This window comes from Malus domestica, chromosome 13, assembly GCF_042453785.1.
Source record: "Malus domestica chromosome 13, GDT2T_hap1".
Taxonomy (NCBI): Eukaryota; Viridiplantae; Streptophyta; class Magnoliopsida; order Rosales; family Rosaceae; genus Malus; species Malus domestica.
In genome coordinates, this window is record NC_091673.1 from 34,302,480 (window position 1) to 34,309,215 (window position 6,736).

The window sequence follows — 6,736 nt, forward strand, 5'->3', positions numbered from 1 at the left end:
GTGATGATGTTTGAAACATCATCATGATGGTTTTGTTTTGTAGAAAAAAAAAGAAAGAAAACGGTGGAAAGAAAGAGTTGGACAAAGAAAGGAAAGAATCCAAGGCAAAAGAGGAGTAGATGCAGGGAGTGTGAAGCAAGACAGGAAAAAGAATAGAATAAGAGTCCAGGTGGCGCAAAGAAGAAAGGAGGAAATGGAATAAAAAGAATAAAAGAATAAAAAAATAAATAAGTGGGAGACATGGGAATAATGGAGAAATAAAGTAAGGCAGGTGGATGGTGCACTGGCGGGGAGAGACTGACAACACAGTGTGGGGGGAAAACCGAGAGGCTGTGGGCGCGGGAGAGAGGAAAGAAGGCTGCCTTTTGGGCAGCGTGTGAGACCAGTGAGGACAGAGAGGTCAAAACACAGCAGAAAACCGAAGGAAGCTGCCTTAGGCAGCGTGAGAAAAACAGAAAAATAAAGAGAGGAGGACAGAAGGCAGACAGCTGCCTTGCGGCAGCAGAAAACCCTGGGGCAGCGTGAGAGAGGCGCAGAAAAATGGGAAGACTGACAGAGGACAGGCGCAGGAAATGGGGGAATAAGCAGTAGCACAAAGCAGAGGCTTCACTTCATTTTTCTTGGTTTTATCTTCTCAAACTTATGTTTTACTTTTGGTTTAATTTGATAATAATGTGTAACTAAATTTAACTTGGCTAGAGGTTAATTCGAAACCATGAATATATATTTGTAATATGAATTGATTACCTTCGGTTGTGATTTCATAAGTTGTGATTTCAATTTACTTATCCGTTCGTATAAAAACTGATTTGTGTATGTTGGTTGAGAGTGCACGCTTAATTTACATGCATGAATTTGATGCTAGAATATAAGTGAATTTCACCTAATCGTTATGAACTTATTTTCACAAGTAGTAAAGGTTGCTAGTCACAATCACGTTAAGTAAATTCTTGGCAAGAGTATCATGCTTTTCATAGTTACGAATGCCTCGTCAATGCTTATAGTTTTCACAAAGTTTAATGATCTTTGATTGTATCTCTATTGTGCTTTTCACGTAGGGGACTTTTGAAGAATGTTTTGAATTGTTGTATGCGTTTTCCCGTCCAATTCAATAACTTAAGGAAAACTTGAAGATTAAAAAAGTGCTGTTCACGGTTAATCTGGAGTATTGAGATTCACAATTTATTAAATGAACAACTGGAAATCATTTTGTATGCAAGTATAACATGTGTGGAGAAGAACCCTCTAGCTAGTCCGTCATTTATCCTTTCACCTTAATTTCATGTTTTTGTCAATTCTGTAATTTAATTAAGTTTAATTTACTTTTCATCAAAACCAAACACCCATCCATTATTAAATTATATTATTTAGTTAGTTTTCTTTATTGTTAGTCTTTTAATTTAATTTCCGTCCATTTCAGTCCTAGTGTTTAATTTGATTGTTTTCATTATTTTGAATCATTTTAAGTGTGTTTCGAGTTATTAGAGTTTTTAGCCTAGTTTTGTGTCCTTGAGTCTTATTTAATATTTTTAAATTAATTTAGAATAGATTAGCAATCCCTCCTAATCCCCGGCCTAGAACGATACCCTACTTACGTACTCTACTACATTTGATAAAAAGAGGGTTTAATTTGTGTGTTAACTTATTTTACGCATCAAATTTTGGCGCCGTTGCCGGGGATTAGTAACTTTGCTAATCCTTTTATTTTTGTTTTTGTTTATGTTTATATTGGTGTTTGTGTATTTTACTTTTGATATTTGATTTATTTTTCTTTCTTTGATTTTAGATTCAAATGGAGCCGAGGGAAATTTAAAGGAAAGATGCGTCCGGCTAAAGACGTTAAATCAAGCGCTTCTTGGGAGGCAACCCAAGCATTCAACGAAAGGGAGACTTTGGAATCGCTAACCCAATCAGCTTTGCATTCTTCCACCCTTATCTTTACTGCTTTCATTTTGTTTTGTTTAGTTAGTTGTGTTATTTGGTTGATTTCTGTGAGTTTGTATTATTTAGTTTAAGTGTGGGGGAAGGTTAACCAAAGTCTTTCTACTTTAATTTACATATATATAAAAAAAAAAAAAAAAAAAAAAGATAAAATTTAAAATTAATGATAAAAAAAAAAAAAAAAAAAAAAAAAATAATAATAATAAAAAAAAAATTAAAAAAAAAAAAAAAGTACAAATATTTTACAATGATGTAAACTAATAGTATTCATTGGTCGGGTGGTGCTTCAGTAGTAGGCGGGGCTTCAGCAGTCGGCGGGGCCACAGAAGGAGGAGGCGGCAGAGGTTGATCAGTTGGAGCTTCACTACGCGGTGCCGCCCCAGAAGACGAAGGCAGATGCGGTTGGAACAAACCCACAAACCTCCGATGATCAAGTAAAATTTGACCATCGGTGTCCTGCATCTGGTCAATCTTCCTCTTCATGCTGGTGGCATAGCTGTGTGCGAGCTTGTGCAATTCCTTATTCTCATGCTTGAGCCCTTTAATCTCTTGCTTGAGACTCTGTATTTCAGCCACCAAGGATTCAACGTGACGGGTTCGGGCATATAGGCGTTGGGCCATGTTGGATACGGAACCCGCACACTGCACACTGAGAGCCAGAGACTCCTTGACCGCCAATTCATCAGACCGCCTTGCGAGCAGTCTGTTATCTCTGGGAGTGACAAGGTTTCGGGCCACCACCGCAGCGGTCATGTCATTTTTCATCATCGAATCCCCCACGGTAAGGGGACCGGTAGGGGATATGAAGGATGGCCGCCATATGTTGTCTGGTGAAGGCGGAGCTGCCTCTTCACCAATGTTCAAGTCAAAACGACGATCAGAAGGGCCAGACATTTTTCAGAGGTGGTAAAGAAAGAAGAGAGTCGGAATGATCAAGATTAAACAAGTGCAAGAAGGGAGTGTTTACAGGAGGGTACTCAAGTGTGTTGTGGAACAAGCTTAATGTCTCTATAAAAAGGAAGAAATCAAAGAGGCGCTCCTCAGAGAAGCGTCCTCTCGCAAATCGAAGAGTCGGGGCTCCGTTCTCAAACGTCTGATTCTTTTCTCAAAAGAGGAGTTTCCTTTCTCAAAAGCCGGATTCTTTTCTCAAAAGAGGCGTTTCATTTCTTAAAGGCTGGGCTTGCTCAGAAACCACGAGCCGAACCCCGGATTTCAAAAGATCAATTTGTCCAGACGTGTCGTCACTTGTCACACGCAAATTGCTTTGCGGAAATCTCGGGCAATTTGTCGAAGCACCAATTCAGAAATCGAAGAGGGAAATTCAACAGTCAAAGACACGCTAGCTTTCTCAAAAGCTGGGCTTCAACCCACGGGAAAATCTTCTTTTCCAGATTTATCCGCACGTGTCACATGCTACCTCTACAATCGACGATGCTCAGAGCTCGAAGCGCCGATTACAGATATCAATGAGGAATCAGCTTTGCGGAAATTACGGGCAGCTTTGTCAGAAAGCGCGTAATTTGTATTCTTCACCCATCCACCGGCTGCCGACACTAAGTGAGAGAACAGTTCCGGTTGTGAAGACAAGTCCTATAAGTTTCTACCTTCGCCTTCCACAGCAAAAGCACACTCTCTCAGCACACCCTCTCAACACCTCTTCATCTCCGAAAATGCATTCCCAAAGAATCCTCTCGAGTCACTCTGTGTTCCTCATTCCTTGGGATACTCCTGCGAACAACCCATTCAAAGCAAAAGTATTTCATATCATAAAGGTTGAAAGCAAGAGTATCTCATATCATGCTTTCTCCATGTCCTTCTCCTTATCTTTGTTTTCCGACAAGGAGAAAGAGAGCAATCAGCCAGCATTTGGTATCAATCTTCCGATCTGGAGCCAACTGCCTAGAACCCCTTCCTGATTGCTTACCTAGCCTTGCTCTCGAGTACTCATCTTCATCATTTTATGCTTTCTCTTCGTCTACCACATCTACCTGGGGGACAGTAAGGGAAGTGAAAATGATACCTCGAAGCATGTGGAGACAATTCAGCTAGGGACAAGGAGAAAGAAAGCAAGAGGTGGGCACTTGGAAAGATTGAAGAAAGAAATAAGGACCAACACCTTTCCCTCGTGCCTGCCCGTTGTGCAGAAGAAACAAGCAGAGAAGAATGCAGCTTGCACAATCATCCCAGCGGAAGGAGTCCGAACTGAGGAACTAGAGAAGCTGCCACATCTGCTTGGAGAACAAATAAGGAACTGCAACATAACCAAAGAGCAAAGCTTCGCCGTACAATATCATAAAATCATCACTTGCAAGTGAAAAGCTAAGTGTCACCCTGTTCAAGAGGAAAGCTGTGGAAAGTCAACAAGCACGACCAATGATTACTTATTAGTTTTATTCATTATCTTTTATCGTAATTTTCAATTTTTCGTTTGCAATTTTTTTTTTTTTTTTTTTTAATTAATTTTCTTGCGTACTTAACTGAATTATTTCTTTTCTTTGCAGGAACTTTTGGTTATTTCCACCCTTGAAGTTGATTGCAGAATTTTAGCTTGGGGGTCATCGCTTGATTTTACTGCAAATTAGGGAAGTTTTCAGTCCAATTGCTTTATTTTGTTTTTTTTTATTATTTTGTTTATTTTATTTATTTTTGCATTATAGTGTTTTCTGACATTGGGGACAATGTCAAGTTTAAGTGTGGGGGTAGAAATCTCCAGAATTTCATTTGTCTCTATGTTGTTGTTTTTTTTTTTTTTTTTTTTTTTTTTTTTTTTTTTTTTTGTGTTCTTAATTAGTTTTGTTTTCTTTAAAAAAATAAAAAATAAAAAATAAAAAAAAAAAAAATCGGAAAATTTAAAAATCCAAAAAATATTGTCTTGTTTCCCTTATTGTTCTGAATCAGATTTTTGTTAGTTTCCCGACCCAATGATATAATTGGATCAAAAATTTGAACCATGATCATCAAGAACTTAGTTAACATGTGTTTGGTGAAATTCCTAATTCTCTTGTTAGTTTTGTACATGTTTGATCATCTTTGAAAAACCAAATGCACATAGCCTTGTTGATGTGAAACTAAAGTATGACTTAAAGCTTCATATGTGAATTTAGTGACCATATACATCCTATGTGAGTTTTTGAGCCGATTGAAAGTGTGTGCATTTTTCATACACTCCTATTCTTTCATGTGTGATGAACTTATGTGAGATACATCTCTAGAACTTGCGTAACGATCTTTCGAAATGTTTGTCATTGATTGCATGAACTTGGAAATGATAGAGGCATTAGGTTTACCACCATGGCCCAAATAACCATGTTTCCCAAAGAAAAATGATATCATTAGATTGCCAATTTGAGCCGTGTATGTTGAGCCTTTTATTTCTTATCACCAGATATGTCTACCCTTATACCTGAAACATTTTTCCTTACCCTTTCCAAGCGAGCAATGCGAAATTGTCTTATGAGAAACGTTTGTGAAGTACTTTGAAGGTGTTTGGCAAAAAAAAAAATAAGTGTGGGGGTATTTCATGTTTGTATAAAAAAAAAAAAATAAAAAAAAAAAAAAAAAAAGGAAAAAAAGAGAAAAGAAAAAGAAAAAGAAAGATTGTATACGAAGAAAAAAGAAAAAAAAAAAAAAAAATTTTGTTTTTCAAGTTTCAGTTTAAGGGTGTGATTGGAGGTTTCTGAAGAATCGTTGGAGAGCTTGAGTTCTTATAAATCTAAAGAGAAAAATTGCTTGCAATGTAGCTTGGAATTTGTGTTTCCTATTCTTTCGTTTCAATAACCCTATCCCTAAGCCTCATTACATCCAATAAAAGTCCTCTTGATTTAAGTTTTGCAATTATGACTGTGGAGAAGTGATCTTTATGCAAGCTTATGGTAGAAATTTCACATTTGTTTCTTTGAGCGAAACACACTAAAACTAAACACATATGTGATTGAGTGTATATCCCGTGAGAAGGTTACTAGTTTGCATATGATGATTTTAAAAATAAAAACTTGAAATTGCATTAGCATGGCTATCTCACACACTACACTTCAAGGATGATTCAAAGATTACTGCTAATATTTGAATAAGGAAGATGAACTTGGATTAGTTCCTTGATGCTAGCTATGGTTCTTGATGATTTGTTTTCTTGAATGAAATTCTATGAGGGTCACATAGAGGGAAGCTAATGTTTTTCTTGTTACTTCTTGTTCTAGTTTTCTTTGTTTTGCTCGAGGACTAGCAAAAGTTAAGTGTGGGGGTATTTGATCGGATCATATTTATATATATTTTTACTTCGAATTCACTCGTCTTTTCTTAGTTAGTTCCTTATATTTTTGAGCTATTTACGTTATTTTTGTGTTTATAGGATTTGTTATGCAAAGAAAATAAAAATAGAACAAATGAAATTTTATGTAATAAATTCGTCAAAACTGTCTGTGTAGATCAGCTTTTAAATTAAATTAAAAATTATATTTAATAATGATAAGTCGTGATGATGTTTGAAACATCATCATGATGGTTTTGTTTTGTAGAAAAAAAAAGAAAGAAAACGGTGGAAAGAAAGAGTTGGACAAAGAAAGGAAAGAATCCAAGGCAAAAGAGGAGTAGATGCAGGGAGTGTGAAGCAAGACAGGAAAAAGAATAGAATAAGAGTCCAGGTGGCGCAAAGAAGAAAGGAGGAAATGGAATAAAAAGAATAAAAGAATAAAAAAATAAATAAGTGGGAGACATGGGAATAATGGAGAAATAAAGTAAGGCAGGTGGATGGTGCACTGGCGGGGAGAGACTGACAACACAGTGTGGGGGGAAAACC

General features: G+C 36.9%; 1 long non-coding RNA gene across 1 annotated transcript; it reads left to right on the top strand.

The window, feature by feature from the left end:
* The first annotated feature begins 324 nt into the window (after positions 1–324).
* LOC139190510 (uncharacterized) lies at positions 325–746 on the top strand. The gene is made up of 2 exons (XR_011574774.1): positions 325–357; positions 429–746. It is a non-coding gene; the product is annotated as an uncharacterized lncRNA (long non-coding RNA).
* Positions 747–6,736: the final 5,990 nt, after the last annotated feature.